General features: G+C 39.3%; 1 protein-coding gene across 6 annotated transcripts in view; it reads right to left on the bottom strand.

The window, feature by feature from the left end:
* GLIS3 (GLIS family zinc finger 3) overlaps window positions 1-24478 on the bottom strand; it is a 441081-nt gene that overhangs the window by 262023 nt on the left and 154580 nt on the right. The gene's annotated exons all lie outside the window — the stretch shown is intronic.

Genomic DNA, 24478 nt, shown 5'->3' with positions numbered 1-24478 from the left:
AGTTGTACAGAATTCAAGAATAAGGCTTAACAGGGTCATGGGTCAAGCCATCCTATAAGGGGAAAGGTCAGGGTTTGAGAAAGGGGGACATAAGGGTTTAATCTCTCCCCTTTAAGCAATTCTATCCTCTTCAATAAGACCCTTTACTCCTCTGTTTTTCTTCATCCGTGAATGACAAACTTGAGCTAGCTTTAACTTTACCCCATTTTTAATGATCCATCTATGCTGCAGCTCAACTGAGCTGAACCTCAATCTGCCCACACAAAAGGAAAAAGGAACTAACACTTAAGAAGTGAGTTCTTACTAATCGCTTGGCATTGTAGTTCTCCATTACTTCTCTTACCTCTGCCAACAACTTCACAAGGTGAGTATTACTATCTGTCATTTATAGGCTAGGAAACTGAAGCTCAGAGGAGTTAAACAGTTTTCCGGATTCCAGAGCCAGCAAGTGACAGGACAAGGAATCAAACCAAGCTAAATTTGACCCCAAATCTGGGTTCTTTGCCCTTTGCTGTATTTTTTCTATACCCAGTAACCCAGACTTAAAGAAAAAAAAAAAATTTCTTCCTAATAGATTTTGTCAAACCAGAAATATGTCTGAAAGCAAAGCAAAAAGGGAAATAATTTTTAAGGAAAAAGAACAAAGATAAGTTTGTTCAGCAAAGAATTAAATTGGTAATTAAAAATTTTAAAAGAACCCTCTGAATCACCAAAAGTGATTTAAAACCTGTGTTTCTACATAGTGCTAAAATAACCAGATGATCTGTTGTTAATTGACTCTATTTAGACTAAGGTAAATATGAGTGTTTGGTTCTTTTTTTCCTACCAGTTGTGCTATAAAGACTTAAACTGAATCACTCCTACACCTAGTCCAGGAATAGTTTCAACTGGAAGGTTATTTGCATTGTCAACTCATACCAAACACAAAAGTTAACACATTTATCCTGTGAATAACTCCAGAACTCTAGTTCTCAATGGCCCTTTCTTTAATTTGGTGACCATTTATAATTTTTAAAAAACCAGGTCAAGGGATGAGAGGATGGAGCCCTTATTTAACTTAATTCATCTAGTGGCCAAAGGACTAAATTAAGAATTAAAGACTCAATGAATATAAGATCTGAAACCATAAAACTCCTAAGAGAAAACAGAGGTGGTAAGCTCTTTGACACAGGTCTAGGCAAAGATTTTTTGAATCTGACATCAAAAGTAAAAGCAACAAGAGCAAAAATAAGCAGATGGAACTATATCGAACTAAAAAGCTTTTGCACAGCAAAGATACCATCAACAAAATAAAAAGTTCTTATTTTACTCAATGGGAGGAAGTGTTTGCAAATCATATATCTGATAAGAGATTAATATCTAAACTATATAAGAACTCACACAACTCAACAGCAAAAAAGAAAACAAAAAAAACGTGATTTAAAAATGTGCAGATCTGAATAGACATTTTTCTAAAAAAGACATACAAACAGCCAACAGGTACATGAAAAGATGCTTAACATCGTTAATCATCAGAGAAATCCAAATCAAACTACAATGAAATACAACCTCATGTCTGTTAGAATGGCTATTATAAAATAATAATAATAATAATAGTAAGTCTTGACTAGGATGTGGAGAACAGGGAACCCTCATGCACTGTTGGTGGGCATGTGAATTGATGTAACCATGATGGAAAACAGTAGGGCGGTTCCTTGAAAATTAAAAATAGAACTACTGTATGATCCATTAATTCCAATTCTGGGTATTTACCTGAAGAAAACAAAAACACTAACTTGAAAAGATATATGCAGTGCCATGTTCATTGAAGCATTACTTACAATAGCCAAGATATGGAAACAACCTAAGTATCTATCCATAGATGAATGGATAAAGAAATTGTGGAATATACATATGTAATGGAATATTATTCAGCCACTAAAAATAACGAAATCTTGCTATTTGTGACAACATGGATGGACCTCAAGGGCATTATATCAAATACCATATGATCTCCCTTACATGTAAAAAACAGGCTCACAGATACAGAGAACAGATTAGAACAGTTGGTGATACCAGAGGTGGGAGTTGGGGAGCAGGAGAAAGGAGTAAAGAGGGGTCAAAAGTTTTAAAAAAAGGAAAATATTCCCTAGATATTACAAATTGACTGAAGTTGAGAGAGAAAACTGCCTGGCTGTAGGCTTTGGAAAAATTCAAGCATCACTTAGGTGAAGGTAATCCAATGTTTACAGAGAATGTTCTAGTGCTAGGGACGTTACGTGTATTATTTCTCTTAGGTCCCACAATACTATCCCCATTTTACAGATGAATATAATGATTCATGCTTCTGGGATGTGGCATAACTGAGATTCATACCCAAAGCATATCTAGCTACAATGGGCATCTGCCCCTGCAGGAAAAACACAGTGATGGGCACCTGTGCCACTAGAATAAGACAGAAGTGTAGATACTGAAACAGAAGCCCAAACTAGCAGAAATACAACTTTTGTTTTGTTTGACACTGAAACATCCAAGTATTCATTCTGAACTCCCTACATCCCACCCCTCCCTCTCATACTCCCTCCAGCCTAAGAACAGTACTGGTTTTAGGAGGGAGGGAGGGAAGGAGGAAGGAAGGAGCTATCAAGCCATGAAAAGACATGGATGGAGGGACTGTAAATGCACACTGCTAAGTGAAAAAAGCCAATCTGAAAAGGTTGCCTACTGTATGATTCCAACTCTAAGACATTCTGGAAAAGGCAACACTATGGAGACAGTAAAAAGATCGGGTTTTTTTTGCCAGGGTTTTGAGGGAGGAAGACATAAATAGAGAGTATTTTTAGGGTAGTGAAACTATTCTGGATGACACTATACTGGTAGATATGGCCCTTACACATTTATCCAAATCCATAGAATGTACAACACCAAGAGTGAACATAATGTGACCTATGAACTTTGTGAGATTACGTGTGTCAGTGTAGGTTCACCTACTATAACAAATGTGCCACTCTGGTACAGGACGTTGCTAATGGGGGAGATTGTGTGTATGGAGACAGAGAGTAAATGGGAAGTCTGTACTTTCCACTCCATTTTGTAATGAACCTAAAATTTCTCTAAAAAATAAAGCCTACTTTTAAAAAAGAGGTAATTATGAATTCTAGAGCAAATGAGTTGCCCAGGAAAGGAAAAGCATTCACAGTTTACTATATGGCTCAGCCAGGGCCACATCCAGGTTTTGTGGGGCCTGAAGCTTAAACAATTGTGGTGGGTGGTGAGGTGGGGAGAGGAGACTCCTCAAGAAAAACATTAAATCAGAAATCAATCTGATTAAATCTCAGAGCAATCTCTGGAATATCTGAAATAAATTAATTAGTTAATTTATTTATGAAATCACAAAATTTAATTTATGAAATTATAAATTTTATTATAAAATTATTTACAATCTTATAAAATTTAATCGGAGGTTATTTGTAGAGGGGATTGTTCCCTCCCTGAGTTTAGGAGTGATCTGATATGTGATCAGACTTCTAAATAAGGCTGGAGGGAAAGGGGAGGGGAGAAGCATCAGTGGGGTGGGGAGAAGACAGCTTATAGACTGAGGGAGGAAAGGAAACCAAAGGTGGGGTAAGCTGGGAAGAAGTCGCCCCTAACTCCATGAAGAGAGTTCTGTTTGCAGAAATCTTTTTCCCAAGAAGGACCTACAGGTTGCAGAGCATCACATCTCCACTCCTTGGAGCAGGAATACCTGCTCTCAGAATTTCCTGCCACCCAAAGCCACTTGAGACCAAGGTTGCCTCTACTGCAAATTAAGAGGCAAAAGGAAAAGATTTTTCCAGGATTGAAAGTAAAATGGTACGAGTGAGCCTCTGCTTGAGTGAAGACTGAGAACCCTAATAGGATGTCTACCTTGTAAGAAGGAAGAGAGAACATGGGCCAACATGAGACCCTGGGCTTCAGGGCTCACCTGGGAGTAGAAGGTGTGGCTCACCTGACGCTCTGTCACTTGCTCTTTGAGGTCAACTGTGTGTCCTTCATTGAGAAGGCATTTAAGAGGGAGGTGGCATTTTCTATGACTACCTCCCCTGGCTTCCTTCCTCTTCTGGAACTTTTGACTGAAGATATCAGAAGTTAATGGATAATTCAAAGCAAGGTATCAGAGACTCTACAAGCATCACACAGTGACCAAAATATTTTGCCAAGATAAAATAGTCTATACTTAAAAAACCATGTGTGTGTGTTGTGCTGTTGTAAAACACGAAGCACTTTGTGCATTGTCCATAATATCTCCTCATCATATCCTATGATCAACATGGGGAGCTTATCGGTATTATGTCCTAAGAACCCAGTGGTGCCAGGTTTGCACCATCCCCAAAAGTAGCAGGAATGGCCACTACCCAGTCAAGGCAAAAAAAAAAAAAAAACACCACCAGAATTCTGAAATAAGAAGTTTCTATTTATTTGTGGGTCCTTTCTGGGCTGTATTCTGTTTCATTGTCTATTTAGCTGTTTGCTATATTATTTTTACAGCTTTATATATATAGAAGTAGTTCATAACTTTTTAAAGACAGGATCTCAGTATCACACTGAGAGGTTGACAGATTCTTCTACACAGCAGGACACTGGATGATTAAAGAAGGAAGGGCTGGTTCAGTTGAGAGATATGAAAATAAAAACAAATTTCTGTCTCTCAGAATTTGGTTTCTACTGAAGCTAAGATCCACTTTCAAGACTTTATAACACTTTATTTAAATACTAATTCCCCCTTGCAATTTTGAATAATGACTGTATTTACAAAATCCTGCAGCAACACACAGAGCCAAGTCATTCACTGACCTTGGTATATTCCTAATGAGATGTCCCTCTGTGATACAAGAATTACTCTTGGGGGATGGGAATAATGAATGGGGGAGTGTAAGATGAATGATATAGCAGGGACAGCACTAACATTTTCCATGAGCAAGATCGATATGCTGTGAAATACAAACATAATAAATCGTTTCATCAACTAACCCTCACCCCTGAAGAAAGCAACTCATAGGTTTGGCAGCAGAATCCAGTAAACAAATTACCCTGAGAGATTAACTGGATGTGAACTAAGGCCCTCTACCGCTTTCTTTCTTCCAACTGTACATAGTACTACTGTGCCTTAAAACTATCAGAATGGCTCTAAACTTAATCTAATTTCTAATTTACTGATATATTCTGTCCTATTCTTGCTGCAACATCATACTTCTTTACCTTTTTACTTTCCCTTTACAGTAAAAAACCATGATCAAAGTTTAGGCATAAAATTCAGGGATCTTGATTCAAATATAGATAAGAGTCCTGATTTAATTTCCCCTAGAAGCTTACTTAATTCATCTCTCCAAGTCAGCTCTCATATACTGCCAAAAGACGAACGAACCTGCGTGCAGAGCTCAGAGGACTGTAGTGTCCAGAGCATAGTGTGATAACTGCCATGAATTGGAGCCCTGATACAGAGCGGACAAGAACGTGCCCCAAAGGGACAACTGGTATACCCTGCTCTGGCCCACAGGTTAAGAGAAAGTGTGTACAGATGAGGCGGTGCTGGATTACCATCGGAGAAACCTAAGGAGTGAATGAGGAATTCAGGGCCTCCTCCCCTTAGTTGTACCCTCTCCATCTCCCAACTGGGCCAGTATAGAACTCTCCTTACTGGCCCACAGTCGCTTTGACTGTGCTTCCCAGATCATGCTCCACACCGTAGCCAAAGTGAGCATTTAAACCACAAGTTTATTTCCTTCTCTTAATATATTCCAGTGACTCCGCAGGGCCTTCAGGTTGAAGTCCGGCGCCCTGCTGCCTGGCTCACTGTAGTCAGGACACACAAAGGGAAGGCAGCAGCGGGGCTCACCTGCAGCAGCTTGTCAACAGGCGGCGCCGAGGGAAGTCTACTGGTTTCCCAGGGCTGCTACTGCAGAGTACAGCAAGCTGGGCAGCGAATACACATAAATGTATTCTCTCGTAATTCTAGAGGCTAGAAGGCCAAAATCAGGGTGTCAGAGGCGTTGCTTCCTTCTGAGGACCGTGAGGAGGATCACGCGTCCATGCCTAGCTTCTCTGGTGGTTTGCTCTGGCCTGCAGATGCAACACTCCAATCTCTGCCTTCGTATGCATGTGGCATTCTCCGCGTCTCTGTCTCCTGACATCTGCCTTTTGTGCATGCCTGTCTTTGTGTACAACTTTTCCCCTTTTATAAGGATACCAGTCATACTGGATTAGGGCCCACCTTGATGACTTCATTTTAACTTGATCACCTCTATAAAGACCCTATTTCCAAATAAGGTCACATTTTGAGTACTATGGATGACAGTGTCAACATATCTTTGGGGGGACACAATTCAACCCATAACAGAGTCCTACTCCAAGATGGGGTCTGACTCTCTAAGCCCCTCCCAAACCTAATTTCTATTGGTTTCCATTTTGCAGGACACAGTAAGTTACACATTAGATATGAACAGAAATATGTGACTTTGTGTTTCAAAAAGTTAGCATTTTATTTTTACCTCAGTCCACATACAATTTAAATTGCTTAAAATGTGTTTTCGCCTTTGAATTACTAACATCATTCCAGTGATAATGAGAGGATTTACAGCATTAATATGAAGAAGACTCTGTCATATGATTGATTAACTTGGGTCATTCTCTCCCCAAACTTCTCTGAGCCTCAGTTTCCTAGCCTGCAAAATGGAAAAAATAAAACTGCCCATTCTACCCTCCACACTGGATTTTGCAGCAGTAAAACAACACATACTACAGAAGGATGTTTTGAAAAGGGGTAAGATGGCATAAAAAGGGAAAGTTGTAGTGTCACTCTTAGTTAGTTTTCTTTCTATTATGTATTGTTAAGAGAAATCAGAGTTCTTACAACAGGAACCAAAACTAGTGAAGTAGTGTAAGAGTATGAGGTTTACACTGGCAAATAATCTTCTTCCCATCTTAATTGGCCTCACTCTCTGCTAACCTGTTAAATGTTAAACCACACACTATCTGAGTCACTATACTTACCTTCTTACATTTATTTTGGTCCCACAAACTTGATCGTATTTTCTTTCATGTCCTCACAAAAAAAAGGACAAATAGTTTCTGGAAAACATGTGATAGCATATCAACATATTTTTTTTTTAAAGGAGATATAACACAAACTAGGATGAAAGACACCTAATTAGGAAAAACAAATAATGAAAAAAACTCACTTCCAATATTCCTTGATAACATGCTTCAGAGATATGTAGTTTTGACTAAGTAAAAACGCATTTTTTCCAGAATAACTAAGTTCAAAAGGAGAAAATAACATTACTTATAAACAAGATGAAATGATCCTGTGTCAAATACCAGGGCCTTCCTTGAATCAAAGGAATAAAACCAGTGGTACCTTTTTCATTTAATTTAGCAGGACTCGAGTGTCCATTTTCATATTATAGAGCTACATGGTGTTTTCAGCAGCATAATATCGAGGGGGAAAGGGGGGAAATGGTGATTTGTGTAAAGTTTCCAGGCACAGAGAGACATTTTACTTACCCACTGCATCATTGTACAATTTTAACTAACTCTGGGGGTAGAAAACTTCCCAGTGGATAGAATTCTTTACAGTCTATGGGCCAGTGTTCCTACAAGGATCCTCTGCTATACAACCCAGAAGGCAAATCAAATGAATGGTGGCCCCAGAGTTGTGCAATGTAGCAGCCCTAGTGAGAAGTAACTAGGAACTAGCCCTGAGAAGTAGCAGAGTATGGAACAGAGTAAACTAACTCACAACAACGTCAAGGCAGGCTGTAGCTGAATGGCAAAAAGCTCTGGACTAGAAGTCCAACAGACTGTGTCCTGGTTTACAACCCAGTACTTACTGGCTGTATGACCTTAGAAAAGTCAGATGAGCTGCTCCCTCATTTTAAAATGGAAATGAAAACTGCAACCACCGTTTCCACCTCAGAGAATTACTGTGAGAGTCCTGGAGATTGTGCATGGGACAGTGCTTTGTAAATCTGACTTAACAAATGGAAGATGTTATTATCTTGGGTTGGGTTCAGCTTCCTTACAGTCTGTCTCAAACCATGAAAACTCTTTTCTCTCAGGGTCCAAAATTGAATGTCCAAATACAGCTGTTCCTACTTAATTTTCTTCTGTCATAAGCATGGTGGGCTTTTTATTATTCTGTATAAACCATGTAAGGTCACTTTCATTTGTCAATGTCTGTTTTATTGCCACTAGTCATTCTGTATAAAATATCACCAACATCTTGACTCAGAAAATCTCCTGGGTGGAACAGGAGCTGGCTAAACAATCAACATCTTGTATTTTGGAAATTATTCTTCTTAGGATAATAATGTAAAGAATGATAATTATACCTGCTATTTTCCTGATGTAGCTCCCAAAAGCTGCTTTTAAATTGCTTCCAATTAGCTGACTTAAAAAAGCTTAATCATACTTAATTTGACAAGACTGCCGGCTTGACACAGTTGTAGATCTCATTTCTTCTGGCTTATCAGAGTCGGGCCGTGATGGCAAGAGAACTCCCTTTCCTATCAGGGAGTCATTGTGGTATCTAAGGCCGTCTTGGGCACCAAATGTGCCTTCTCTTGATGACTCACTCTAAGTGGAAGAGTGAAATTAGTTTCATTTCTTAAGTCAAAAAAGCAGATCATCCTAGAACAGACACAGCAAAAACTTGATCTTTAAATGTCTATATAGTTTCAGTACATTTTGGTTTCACTCTGACATTGGTGAGAAATTGAACATTGAGAGAGATTCTTCTCATCTATGGCTGAAATTCTGGCTCAGAAGATCACACCATTTCCTCTCTAGATGCTTCCCCATCAGAAGTCTAGATAAAACCATTCTTCTGGGATGGGAACCAATCCTCCATTTATATCAGCATATCTATAAGGAAAGGAAATCCCAGGGTCAACTAGATACTTGGAACAATTTACATCCCTTCCTACTATAATCTTGTGGACACATGAAGTATTACTTCATCATCAACTAACCAACAGAAGTTGCAGAGTTCATGGCCAGGGTCCTTGGTGAGACCAGGGAATAGGGAGAGGCTCTCACAAGCTCTCACTGGCAATGACAAGTGAAATTTGTTGTTTTCTAAGCCAAATATTTGTGTTTCAGGTGCTGGCTCTAATCTCAAAATAAATGCCCTGTCTTAGAATGAATAAATTCAGGTTTCCCTAACTCAGTGGTTCTCAACCAGGAGCAATTTTGTCCCCCAGGAGATATACAGCAAATACCTGGAGACATTTTGTCACTACTGGGAGTGGAGGGGGTGCTACTGGCATCCAGTGGGTAGAGGTCAGGAATTCAGATAGATATCTTCAATTCCCAAGAGAGCACTTCAACAACAAAGAACCATCCAGTCCAAAATGTCAGTAATGGAATGTTGTAAAGCCCTGTCCTAACTAGTGGAACAGTACACCTTGTTAGAGAATATCAGACAGCCCCCAAGACATAAGATACAGGCTTAAATATTAAATGTCACTGTTTTTAATCACTGAATATGCTTTCATTCACAGTCACTAGATGGAAACACACATAAACAGGTTTTAAGCACTTTTACAACCTCCACTTTCTCCTTGCAGTCACTCTCAATAGCTTTGCATAGGGGAAAAAAAAACAGAGGGAGTGAGTAGGTGCTAGAAAGATCGAGAGAGATGGGAGGCAACAGAAGGGAAAAATAAATATAAACAGAAAAAAATCCTTATCCCCTCTCTGGATATAGATGTGACATAACACTTCAGTTAAACAAAAGAGGCATCCTGCTGGAGCCAACGAAGTTTTATTGCCATAGACATGAACATCATAAAATTTTCCAAAGATAAACATAAGGTTTTGTTCCCTCGCTATCATAATCCACAGTAAACAAACCCAACACCTGGTACACAAAAGGGTTTTCATTAAGCTGTTTGTATAATAAAAAGAAATATAATTGTGTGATCTTAAAATTAGATTTATTTTCACAGACTCATTGGGCTTCAATGGCCAAGAAGAGAGTCCCTAGGCCTTTCACACAACTTACACATTTAGAACATAAACCTGAATACAACCCCTGAGAGCCTCCAGATAGTAGTCATTTCATGTGGCTCCTTATCAAAATTGCAGCAGGCTCTCTAAGTAGAAATCAGCCAAGCAGATGAGAAGATACACTCTGGAACACAAGATACCATCAAATTCACTAAGAAATTAAATTATGGAAAGACAGAATCTCAGCATCTCACTGTTGGAAAGGTGGGAAAAGAAAAAAAACTAGCCATTGCTTTCTGAATCCCCTCAACACACACTGACCAAGAGTCTTGCAGTCTGCTCCTGGACTCCTTGTCACCTTGATGTCACCCCAGTGGTAGAACTGACAATACTATTTTTTGCATTGTCTGCTTACCCACTATTAGGTTCTATATGAGCTAAGATATATAGATCCTATCACTGTTAACAGCCCCTCAATTTCAAGAGAATAATACTGTGATGGTAGAGACCTTTTTGTTTTTTTGAAACATGTCCTTCTTGTTTATTCTGCCTCTCTTCTGGTTTAGAGACACAAATACAGGTATGCCAATGACAGGCCAATGTGGAATGACCTCTTCAACCCTGTCGTTTTCTCTTTAATGGCCCTTTGAAATTCTCCTAGGTACATGGGGGGTGAGATCAGGGCAACACACAAAGCAGGGCAGAGGAGATACTCGGTGTTTGGTGGAGAAAACTGCACTCCTAGTCACCTCTCCTTTCACCATCCCCTCCCTCAACTGCAGAACCCAGGAATGCAGATGTCAATTTTTTCATGACTTCACTCAATTCACTTTGAATCAGGTCAACCAATCTCATAACCTTGAATACTATCTATACATAACGGACCCCAAACTGTATCAGTCTAGACTTGACTGATCACTACTTGGAACTCACCACAGGATCCTCAAACATAACAAGTCTAAAACCAAACTCTTGCTTTCTTTCCAAACCTCCCACAGTCATCCCCATGTCAGTGAATGGTAACTCCCATTCTTCCAGATAATGCAAGCTCAATCTTGCTGTCATCCCCACACTGCTGTCTCCCACAATGCATTTCCAACCCATTGGGAAATCCTGTCAGGTCCAACTATTTTTTTATTGCCAGAATCTAATTGTTTTCCCAACTTCCACCACTGAACACAAGCAGGAAGACCAGAGACAGAGAGAAGGCTACTGCAATGATCCTAGTCATAGAAATTTGGTCTTCTTGCTTCTACTCGTTCTGCTTCAATATACTCTCCACACAGTACTCAGTGACTGTATTAAAACATAAGTAAGATCTACCACTCTTCAACTCAAAACCATCCTCTCAATGGCCCACAAGGCCCTAAACAATCCAGCCACCATATTTTCCCTGACTTTCTCTTTTCTCTCCAACATGTTCACACCACTCCAGCCACCCTGGACTCCTTGATGTTCCTAGAATACACCAGGCCAACACTCCTGCCTCAGGCCTTTGCACTCTCTACAAAATCCCCCATATATCTGGACTATTTACTGTCTCCCCCTCTAACGTGTAAGCTCCAACAGGGCAGGGAGTCTTGGGACTGATCTGTTCACTGCTGTATCCCCAGGGCCTAAAAGAGAGGCTGGCATGCAACAGCTGCTCAACAAATAGTTGAATGAGTTAAATACAGATAGTCATCAGAGACCTGTTTGCACCTGAGAGTCACTTTTAAAGACCACAGAGAGCATGTATACCTGTAATCACATTAATGACTGCATTAAAATGTAAATACAAACCAAATATTTTAATGCCTTAAAGATTTTTAAGTGAAACAATTACAGAAATGACCTTACAACTCTGCTTCATATTAAGACCATTTTCTTTTATTAGACCAATGGAGCAGGATCAAGATTCAATCTCTGAATTTTATATAATATTCATCTGAGTAAAAATGGAAGAGGAAAAAAAATGAAGTGATTTAGAGGTGGTCAGTATGTTTTTTATAAATGTATGAATTCTGTATATAAGAATTTTATATTGTCCCCCATTGCAGACACCTGCAATTAAGCCTATTCAAATCTCCACTAAGTGAGAATCCAACTTCAAAATTTCATTCCCAGGCACAGCTGTTTGACAAGTGCAGCAGGAACCTGTCAAGACACATGGCAGCATCATTCCTTCGGAACACAATGGGTTTTTCGGAGTTTTTTTGGTTTTTTTGCGGACCCCTATTACTCACTGATAGTAATTAGCAAACCAATTTCTGGAGGAAATAGCCTTTTATGAAACTCCTCCTTAAAAATAAATCATTGACCCTGCAAATGGTCAATATGTACTCTAAGTTTTGAGATAAATTGCCCATTGATTTACCAAGATCTATGCTCCTGACCCTGAGGTCTAGTGAAATTCAGTTTTTCTGAGGTTCTGGATTCAAGAAAAGTGACAGTGACACAGTTATTGATTTTGACTTACTACCTCAATGGGGGAAACAATCAGAATGATTTCTCCATTATTTACACGGATTATGTAATTCCTTCCTTGACCAGTTCCATCATAAAGGCCCCATTCCATGGTTACAGTGGAAAGCTGGCCTTCCTGGAGCACACGACACCAGAGTAGCAGGGTGACTCAGCCCGAGCTACCAGACTCCTCATCAGCAGCTGTGCTGGGCTATTGGTGCAAGTACCTGCTATAGGGACAACTAGAGATAATTACAAGAAAGTCAGTCCTTGCCTCAGGAACCTGAACACTTCCCACATTGGTTGATGATGCAGTTTAGGACTTTCAAAAAAAAAAAAAAACAGCACCTGTCTCATTGTCACACCTTTATAACAACTCGTATCCCAGGCACACCTCCCATCAACACCTTGGACAAGTTTCGACAAGTGCAGCTGAATCACTGAGATGGGTCAAAAGGTCAGGGCCCTGAAACCTTGTCAGACTGATTATCTAAAGCCACTGGAAAGCACTCCATGTGTTTCAGAGAACAGGTAGGCTTTACGCTGCACAAAAGCAGCTTTGTTTCTGTATATGTGACGCCGTCTAATTAGAATCAATGATTTTTTTATTGTCGCTCCTGATAAGCCTGTTTGCCTAGCTTCATTTTCCTAAAACACTTTAAACGTTTCTAGGAAGGGTGAATGTCGGCAGAACACTGAGACAGGCCTTGAACCTGGGCTGCGGTATTGCGTGATGTTTACAATTTGTCATCCTTGGGGATAATTTTGCAAGCTTAAACACACTAAAAGACATATTATAAAGAGCCAGGCAATTTCACTTTGTTTGAATATATTTATGGAAATGGACCAAAAGTGTCCAGAGAGGCACATTGTCATTTTTTCCTTGAGTGTGTGCCAGTTCACGACCAAAAGCAAGCACTTAGAGAATAGAGGAACATTTATGATCACAGTGTGTATATCAAATAAGTTACTTTATGAACAGATGGGGAATATTGTGTTTCAGGGTCTTAAAGAAATAGCCCTCACACCAAATTTCTGCTCACTGTGGTGGATCTCTTGGTGATTCATTTATGACCTTGCCCTCGATAATAAGCAGATCTCCCTCAAGGGTGAGTGCTTGTGGGACATGAAGACATCATACATCCTCATGACTTAGAAAGATGATGAGCAGTGGGGAATTATCCACCAAGAACATGTAATTTGGACAAGGTGGGAAAAACTGAGTAATTCATTTGAGATAACAAGAGCTTTCCCAGCAGCGGTGACTGTATAGCAATGGAATCCTTGGAGAGTAAATAAGAAAAAAATGGTTAGGCTGGGAAAGATTTAGTAAGTTGAAAAGCAAGTTATAGGAGCCAGCTCTGATAAGAAAAAAGAAATGGTCTTTACCAAAACCACTTTGGTGAGACAGGGTTGCTACTCATACAAAGCTCAAAAATTAAGACTGAAAGGTTTCCTCTTTTCAAGGGAATACAGAAAACCGGGATAAATCAGGATTGTAGCAGGAGGGGCACTTTCAGTTTCATGCAGCAGATACAGTATTTTGTGTTTAATTTTCTCCTGTGCTCACAAGAAGACCACACTTTACAGCCTCTCTTGCATTTACCTGGGGTCATGTGATGTCATTCCAATGAGATATGGAAAGAAGTGAAGAACATCACTTCTACACCTGGCCCCTAAAACCTTCTGCACAATCCTCAGCATCCTGTCTTTCATCCTGGACTCAGATTGTGGAGCCATCATATTAAAGGATTTGAGTTACTAGATGATCACAGGCTGCATTAGAACATGAATAAGAAATAAACCTTTATCATACCGAGCCACTGAGATCTGGGGCTAGAGTCTGTTCCAGAAGTTAGATTTTCTTAATATATTCCAATAATTGTCCTTTGCTTATTATTGTCCTTTGCTTTTGCAAATATCATGTTAGTGCCTAAGAGTATCGCTCATTTCATTCTTAAGCAGAATGACTTCAGAAATCTTCAAGAGCAATGAAAAAAATTCATTTGCTTTCAGATCAGTAGAACACAGGTTACCCAAGGAAAAAAAAAATGGTTGGCATCATTTCCGACATGTTGGAGAAAATTAAGTGTCCTTTTCTTTCCTATAAATTAACTCAAAATATTTTTTTATTTATTTTTGGCTTTTTATTATGGAAAATTTCAAATTCTCACACAAATACAAACAATAGAATAATGAACCTCTATGTATGTGGTTGTACAGATTTATATCAACATATTTACATACACATATACACACAGATATAGAGATGTATGTATGTATATACATTTGAGGTCTATTATATGTTAATCTAATCACTGAGCCATGTGCTGTAGATAAGACACTCGAAGATGAATAATGATCTTTGAATATGTAGTAGTATGAATCTCAAACTCCACAAATGACTTCGCTTTGAGGACTACTGTGAGGATTAAAGTAATCTAGTAGCTCAGAATTTGCAGCACAGTTGTTTTCTTTCCCCTCCCATTTCCCTGAAGGAGTTTTCCCTGTAAGGGGGAGGTTTAATCCTTCCTTCCTAGTGAAAATGTAGCTACCCCTGGGAGGGCCAGAGCACTGAATCTTTACTCAGCCATTCACCAATTGTATGTTTGAATTTGATCTTTGCTAAAAGTTCTTTCCCAAAAGCAAGCCTTGAGTGGAAAGAAAGGTGGAAAGAAAAACAGGGAGCAAACTGAGGGGCCCTGAGGCAGCATGGAAATGCTGAGGGGAAAAGAGAGTGGAATCACCACAGATTCATAGAAGGTGATTTCTACTTCAGATTTTCCTTTAAGGTGGGGTCCCCATTTTCCCTTCATTACAACTGTTCCCCCAACCCCAAATCCATTCTCTTGGCTAACAAAGCCTCATCTGACTGTTTCACACTAGAAGCTGTAACGGGGGATGGGGAAGGGAGTGGCAGTAGGGAAAGAGAGGAGCAGTAGTAATATTTCTCATCTGGGATGGGTTCACCAAGCCCAATATCCATGCCCTGAACTTAGAGTATTTTTGAACAAACATTCCCAAATACAGAAAGACATTTTCTGGACAGACAAACCTGAGACACTATCTTGTAAATCTGAAGAGCAATACCAACCTGGAAAAAAACAGTCTGAACACCTGGGTCCCCTATGGTTGCCTGTAGGCTGTCCTCTCTGGTCACACAAGGCCACTGTGGCCTTGCAAGGCTCAAACCCCAGACGGGGTAGCGCTATTGGAGCAGGAAGCTCAAGTACCAGGCAGCCAGTCTCTCCCTCACTCTGCCCTCCCCAGGCTACAGTGTTTCGCATCAAATCGCTGGGAACAGGCACCATTTTTATGAGAATTTAATTTGCACTCTTCTGACCATCTCAAACATTTAGTTCTGTTCCATATTAATTCAGTCTGAGTAGAAAAAAAATTCCAAAGTAAATCTTAGCAGTGGGAGAAAACATCTTAAAGGGCTGACAGGCTCAGTATAATGAGCATCAGCCCAAATCTTTGTTTAACACTTCTTCACTCTCTTTACAGATTAGAAAAGGAAATATTTATCTAATGGAAGGCTACTCAGACACAGGATAATGTTTGTAGCCTCTGTCCACATCTTAATCATTCTATGTAACTGATCAAATAGCTTTGGTCTCTAGTCTTCTCCAGATTTTTTACTTCTTTCTGTAAAGCCCGCCACAAAAAATGCTTTTATGCTTGTCTCCAGTTATGTGTGTCCCTGGTTGATCACTCAGCTTAAGAAAAATTTGTGTTTCGAAAGAGAGCTGCCAAGAGGTACATTTTAAGAAGCCTTAAACTACACCCTTTAAGAGACAGTGAGATGGTTTGGGGCATGTCAGAGTTGCATTTCCCTGTATGGTGCTTGCTTTAGTGGTGCTGCCTCCTAAGATTCATTTATTTTTTTTGTATTAACTGGATTTGCATTTGTAGTAACCAAGTGTGAGTCTTTGTAATTTTCAAAACATTATCCCTTTATGGTAGTAAAAGTCCTTTGTTACTGGCCCCAGGTAAACTTCCAGCCTCCCTTCCCACTCCTACCTAGTCACAGACCATCGAACTACTTGGGAATTACTTCTTTCCTGGGCTATTTCATGTCCCTGTGTTACTGTGGTGCTCCTCTTCAATGGTCTCCTTCCCTTTCTTGTCTTTCAAGATGCAGTCACCTCCTCTAAAAGAGTGCCCAGACTCTCCATAGTTGGAAGCTTCTTCCCATTTTCCCATTAAAACAATTTGCGTGGACCTGTATCACAGCCCTTGTTTCATTACTGTGTAAATAACCACTCATACAGCTGTTACCCCGAGAAGACAGTGCTTCTTAGGGGAGTGCCTCACTTATTCTGTACCCCCCACTTTCCAGGACAGGATGTGGTTCATGATTTAGTGATGAAATGAATGAATAAATATGCACTGACTGGGTAGACATATCAGTGCATATACTACTTGGGAAGGACAACTGTATATCCTGGTTTTCTCAGGACAAGCCTGGTGTATGGTGATATTCCAGTGAAACAAGACCCCTTTCACCCTCACAGGTGTCCCAATTTGAAAATAAATTATATGGTCACCCTAAGTTTGGAGCACAGTGTAATATTGAAGCACACTGCCCCTGCCTGCCCAGAACAAGGTCATCACATTTTCTGATTTCCCAACCTTTCAAATTAAATGTTTTCTTAACTCTTCAAAATTCTTTCACAAAAGGATTAGTCATTCTCCCTACTCAAGTCCACAATCTATGGCCCAAGAATACTAAAATAATATACTGTGTTGCAAAGTAAGAACACACAGGTTTCATTCCATTTTATCACCAAATTTCTATCTACACCAACCTCCTATATGAGTGATGACACCTATGAAACCAACCGATCTCCACTCTGGATGAGGTTGCCTGTTAATTCAAGCAGATGGGAAATTGAGGCCTGCCTGCCCAGGTTCTGTGCCTGCCAGCCATATATCCACTGTCCAGGGTTACGACACCCATTGTCTTAGTGATAGTCTAGAAGCCCTGCCTGTAATTATAGTAGAAACTAATAAATCTGCCTGGAAAAAAAATAATAAACATCTCTTTCCCACATCATTCTACCCAGAGCTTGAAGAAAACACTTCTGAAAGATTAAAGAGAATCATACTACCTCTTTTTTGGAAAAATAAATGTGTTTGGTCTTTCACTCTACACACTCAAGTTCTATGTGGACTCAAAGAAGTCAATACAACCATTCAAAGCAGAGGTAATCAAGACATAGTCCAAAAGTCAGAAAAGATGTTTCTAATAAATTGCCAAACTAATCTTTCACACTAGTGCAGTCTGAATGAACTAAGAAAAATACATATTAAAATCTACGTATGAACAAACCTCAAAAGGTTTGAAATATACTTCCTTAATCAGATAATTTATGAAAAGATTTACATAATTCTTTATAATTTTAAGAACATTATTTCAGGGCATGAAATTAAGAGAAAAGAAAACCATAAAGCAAATATGAACTAAAAGGAACAGTAAGCAACATGTAGTTAATGATTTTGCTTAATGAGGATGAAGCCTCAAATATTTAACCTCTTAGGGTTTCCTTCATTATCTATTGTTTTTTATTAATCCTAGAATCACAGAGCAAAGAAACATAAACTATGTTTTTCTTTGAAATGTTTGTCCCAATCTGCTATGAATTTATTTTCAGGCCAAAGTTCATAAAAGGCCAGATCCTCACGTAAAGTAGATTAAATGCCTTCTAAAGGGAAATAAAATTAAACCACTACCAAATGGAAGGTTTCTAAACTCTGTTTCAGGATGTGAAATTCGATTTGACAAGACGCCTTGAAGACTGTGGTCAGTGCCCCATCTGATGAGAGGATTATGTGGTTTTGCTTTTACCTATACTAAGGAGTTTGTAATTTATGGTGACATATATATGTCAGCAGTATGTTGAACATGTATATATATGGATAAATATACTGGTATCTCTTTCTTATGTAAAACTATTGGGGAAAAAATCTTGCAATTTAATTGTGTTTTTTTAAATCATTGAGTTTGCTTTAAATATTTGACAGACTGGTGCCTCGTGGGATATGATTTGGAAGCTACACTCTCTCTGATCTTTACCAGATGTTTCACTGGTGGTGTTTCTGCCTCAAGAGACAAAGAGGATATTAATGTTAATTTTATTTATTTAATCACATCAGGTAGATTTGATAAAAGAGAAAATTTAATATTTTGGTAATTTACCAACTTTTCAGATATATCCATAGAAGCAAAAATGTTTTAAAGATCATTTTATATTAAAAGCAGAAAAGCCACATTGTATTTGGAAGGGACAACACACTATTTTACACTTAAAAACGGGAATGACATGAGATTTGTCAGTTCCACTTTTAATTCAGGATGGCAAGGAGGTGGCAATGACATACATTGCTCAGGACAGTCTCATCCCGACCTCTAACTGACGATTAACTGCAGAGAATGAGTACTCTGAATGTGAAATGGACAGACACTCAGCTGAAAGCCATCTACCACTACCAGAGTCACTCTGTCATCTTCCTACCTCTGGTTTCTGAGTTTTACTCCAAGGGAACATGAATCACCTTAATCATTGTCAGGGCATTGATGATAATGAAGACTTACTCTCTACTAAACCCTGCCTCCTGACACCTTCCCTAAAAGGGCAGGGTAGGCTATCGTTTCTCTTGAGTCCCAAGGCAGAACAGGGGAGCTTTCAGAGCAATGGTTCTCACGTCTGGCTGCCCACTAGAATCCCTGGGAAGCTGTACCCCAGGCCCATTATATCACAGATTCTGGGGGCGGAACCCAGATCTGGGTACTTACTAAACCTCTTCAGGCCATCATCCCAAGTCAGCCAAGGCCAGCAGCCCCCAAGTTGGAAGTGCTCAGTAGGCAACAGCCAAACAACATTTCAGTCTTAGAAAAATCATTTAATTTCTCTATGATTTGTTCTCATCTGAAAAAAATGGTATGTGTGGAAGTTGTAGTGTTACACTCATTGATTTTCATTTATTTTTAGAGAAAAATACATACTTACAGTTATGAAACAGGCAGAAAAACATAGAAAAGATTGTAACTATGACATCCATCTTACCACCATCAGCTAAAAAGAAATATTTTGCTGTATTTGTTTCAGTTCTCTTACTCTTTGGAAACGAGATAAAGCAAAATCCCCACATTGTATTCTTCCTATTTCTTTCTTCTCTAGAAGTATCCACTATCCTAAAGTTACTGATTATCCTGCCTACACAATTTCATTATTTAACCAAGTAATTAGATACCTACAACAACTATATAATATTGCTTAGTGTGTGTTAAAGTGTACATAAGTTGTATTTTACTGTATATATCCTTTTACATTTAAGTTTTCCTTCAACATTGTTTTTTGAGACTTACCCATATTGCTAGCTATCTAGAGATCTGTATCTAGTTTATTAATTTTAAATTCCTTTATATTATTTCATTATGAATTAACCACAGTTTATTGCTTTACTTTATCTCTGGGCAGTTAGGTTACCTACTGTAGGGAAGTTGGGGTTCCTATGGCGATAAGCTATTATTGCACTATATAGAGAGCTTGGCCCACTGCTCTGGCAGAGGCAGAGATGCTAGTGCTTGACCTACTGCCAGGAGAACAAGCCGGGTAATAAACCCTTTCACCCCAAAGAGCGTTTTGTTGTCAATTTCTTTGGTCACATTGAATCCATAGCAAGCTTGGGCTGAAACCCATTGGCAAGACACTTACTTACATGTTTTGAAAAACAGAGATGGAATAAACACCTTTTTGCATGTCTCCCTGCCACCATATGCAAGACTTTCTCTAGAGTAGACACAGAGACATGATTTTGTTGGGTATGCTCATCTTCTGTTCACTAGATAACCCCAATTTTTTTTTTCCAAAATGTTTACACCAATTTACTTTTGTCAGCGATGTTAAAACATCCCCCATTCTCCATAGCCTCATCAATACTTGACATTATGAAAATTTATTGCCAGTGTGAAGGCTGTAGAGTGGTAACTAGTAACTATGCTTAGATAATGTTTTCCTAAGGTCCCTTCTGGTCATATAATTGTGGTCATCACGTCAATGTCAAGTCTTATCAAAATAACAAAATAAAGGATGTGAAAAAAACTTCTTCCACAGTTTACAATGAATTTTTACTTTTTCTCAAGATATGTCTTACAGGGCTGAAGTTGGCCCATGAACAATAAATCAGGCCGTAAGAGGAATGGGGAATGGCCCCAGCTCTGTCTTTATTTTCTTGTATTCCATAATCCAATGTCACTTAAAAAGCAAACTGCCCAATATCTGAGCCAAAGCAAATACTCTGGATTTTGCCAGGCAAAATGCCTGTGGAGAAATTAGTCAATTCATACCGAATTCAAAGCTGTCTTTGGTCAGTGACATTTTCGTGAAAATCTGTGGGTGGGTACAAGTTTTGCAAAATTCCTTTTTGCTATTGGATAAAATTCATCCAGGAAAAATAAGCACAATTTAAGTGGCAATCCAGATTCCCCCTAATTCCCTTATTAACACTGCCTAACCTCCCAGCACAACTGCTTTCTATTGTACATGAAGGCAAGCCATCAGTGTTTCTGATCCTGGCAACAGAACCCTATCCCTCTGCTCACTCTGCTCTGATCAGATAGGCTTTCTCATGAGAAGTTCTGGCAGACAGAGCATGCCTGATCCCATTCAGAACATACCTTCCTGGGAATGCTACCCAGGATTGCACACTTCATGGCAGGAAAAGGCCTATGGTTTAAACATTTTCAGTGTGCGCTCTCTTGAAACCATTACTTTGGACACTGTGTAGGATGGTTAGTGTACATCTATAGTGTGGAGTTGCACTTTATGTTGTCCTTTCAGGAACATGGAACAGGAATTTGAGACAGAAACAGATTCCAAGATTCCATGACTTGTTCTGACTTGAGATTTTGAAACCTTATCTCAGAAAAACATAACAGAACTCACCAGAGTTATACCTGGGAATGCTTAAAAGGTTTGATAATTCTGCGACTGATTCACCAATGCTGGGGTTGGTCTCAGTTCAGGAAGGTCTGAACAGAATGATTCAGCACCTAGAAATTGCTTTAGTCAGTAGACAGCAGTGAATGGACCTAATATTGCCATATCTCAGTTTCTGCCTTAACTAAGATCCATCTGTCTGCCTACTTAGGCCTTTACTTCTCAAGGCCTTTGCCATTGGCTGGGAATAGCTCTGTAATTGATGTCAGGTCTGGGAAGAGAGCAGCTGGTTTGACTTTCTACAGAAGCAATAAGAATGAGATCTACAGAAGAGTGGGGTTATTTGGGTGGTAAAGAGAAAAGAAACCATTCTCTTCTTCCAGTAAGTCAACCAAATAATAAATTAACAATCCTCCCCCGGTTCTGCCACCTAGGATCCTGGGTGATCCAAATCCCAGAGTTCTGGGTAAGGATGAGGAGTTTACAATCAGAGGGTCTGAGAATGCGTTCTCCCATGCATGAAATGGAATTTGGCATTGAGAGAGGACATCAGTGGTAGCCTCTTACTGTAAGCAAGCCGTCACTGAATAGCCCTTTCACACACCCTTCTTTTACCATGACTTCCAGAAGCTCATTGTGCTGCTTGTAGTCATGGTCACCAAACACAATTGGGTCATCACATCTTTCTTGGGTCAATAAGTTAAGTGACTGAAAATGATGACTAACTCCAACTACGGTTCACAGAAAATTAATAGAAGTTAAACATACGTAAAACAAAAGTGGACTAAGTCTTGTAATTTGAATTGCCCCTAGCCTTTGCACCATGTGACACAGCCACAAAAACCCAAAGATCACTTCATGTCTCTAAAAGATGAATGTGGTCATTTTACTTGGCAAGGGATCTTGAGCTCTGAATCAACTACCATCAGATTTCAAAGCAGTGGGAGATGAAACATTTCAGTTTTAACAGTTCTTTGTGTCTGGATTCCAAGAGCAGAAAGACTGGTTTTGCAAAAGGCAGAAAAATGCATCTTTTTCAGATGTACATCCACATGAAACACAATGCATTCTATCTTGGGCCACAACTTGAGAAGACTGTGAAATTTTCAAAGCATTAATATTTTCTGCCAGTTAGCTATAACCCTACAAATCAAGAAGATGACATGAACCAACATTAACAGTTTTCAGAAGACATAATGCTCATGAGATACATGTTTGATATGCACATAGATCCTATCTTCCTGCTAAAAATACACAGTCCCAAGGCTAGAATTGTAGTGTGAGTCAGCTGCAAAGAATCCGTTTTATATAAATACATTTGTACTATAACATGTGTAACTTAATGTTTTGTAGTTCTAGACTTGATATGCTATTAAATCAAGCAATCTAAATTTTACAAAGAGTCCATCTAGAAGTGAGGGGCAGGCAGACTAAGGGAGAGAGCAATACTCACCCTGAATAAGACAATGAAAAGCAATGCAGAGCTTAAGTATAAACCTTCACGTATCAGCTTATTCTTTCACTGAAGTATTTTTAATTTTAATAGTCATCATGCATTTCAGCAAAAGTCAACTTTATGAAGTTATATGTCATTGCAAAGTCTGGGAACAGTGGGAAAATGGGGAAATGCTATTGCACAAATGTTAATTTTGCAATGCAAAAAATATTCTTCTGGATAATTCAAGCCTTTATGTTTACTTCAGTAAAGCCAAATCCAGCAAACTATTTTCAGCCAGGATTAGTCAGAACTAAAAGGTTGGACTGTTTTCCTTCAGAGACTGAATGTCTTTCCTGCCTGCAATAGGCCAGTGTGTTCCAGAGTAAATGGAATTGCCTTCAATTGCTTGTCTCTTTCTGGCATTTTTAATGCAGAACCCTACTGATAGAGTAAGGTTTTGCAGCCTGGAAAGTAATTATTCCTTTCACTCATATAACCTGGCACTCTCACAATGTATCAGCTTCAGGTTTTCCTTAAGAAAAATCACAACATGGGGCATAATGTAATGACAAGAAATGCAATTTCCTTCTGCCAGAAATTCTTTAAACTATTTCAGAAATACCTACTGGATGGTGAAAAAGTGCTTCTAATACTTGCATTACAGCTATCACTTGTTAGGTTTACTTTTACATGAATCAGACAACTTGGCCAATCTACAATCAAATATAAACATGGCCCAGATTCTTTATGTTCAGGACATACTATATACACTGTATTCTAGAAAGGTACTCTGGCTGGAGGACCACCACCTAAATAAGCTCCTTTTCAAAATGACTTAGGTATTTCACACATTTAGTGACCTATAACATATTCCATATCCAGGGGGTACCTACAATTCTCAGACAGAAATATTTCTGTCAATCTAAACTAATATAAAACATGTGTTCTTCTTTTTCCAAGAGTTAAGTGAGCTGTCTGAGATTGTGCAAAGCTGCTCTGTAGTCCCAAGGGTGATGACCTGCTTGTAAACCCTGAGGGTTTCTGTTAGGTGTGAAATTATTGTGAAATCATTTAAGAGTCATATTATTAAAAAATAGTAAATTTTTCCAGGAAAACAGAGATAGTTTCAGGATCAATGCTGTGAAAGGGGAGGAGGAGAGAAAGACCTTCCTTCACCCTGCCCATTCCCTTTAACACCAAACACATCTTCTCTCAGTCCCTTCTCCTCATACCCTTCCACAAAATCCCTCTCCTTAAAATCTCATGTGATCCTGTGAGAGCCTGCTTCTCTGGTGTCCCCTGGGTGCTTTTATGCTGGCTACAAATTATTAACGAGCTTCCCCACACTGGAGTGTGCAGTGTGCCAGTGTGTGGGTGTATGCAGCAACATTTTCACTGGCTGAGCTGCTAAGTGTGAGTTCCTTTCCAAACAGCAGAACCACCCCGCCTCCAGACCCCATATTTCACCCAGTTGTTGAAGAGAAAGAAAAATCACTGAATGTTTGCTTTAGAGAAGAGTTGAAGCTTCTGGGGGCACGTGTCAGTTCCTCTGCTCTGCACTCTTCAGCAGCTTCAAGGTGGTGCCTAGCAGGCATCAATTTTCCAAGATTTTGGACAGTGTCAAAATTTGGGTAGCTCAACCTCCCCTGACACGTGTACACTTGCAAAAGAGAATCTACAAAAT

Source organism: Manis javanica, chromosome 2 (genome assembly GCF_040802235.1).
Source record: "Manis javanica isolate MJ-LG chromosome 2, MJ_LKY, whole genome shotgun sequence".
In the NCBI taxonomy this organism is placed as follows: domain Eukaryota; kingdom Metazoa; phylum Chordata; class Mammalia; order Pholidota; family Manidae; genus Manis; species Manis javanica.
This window is presented reverse-complemented; position numbering and strand designations above follow the sequence as displayed.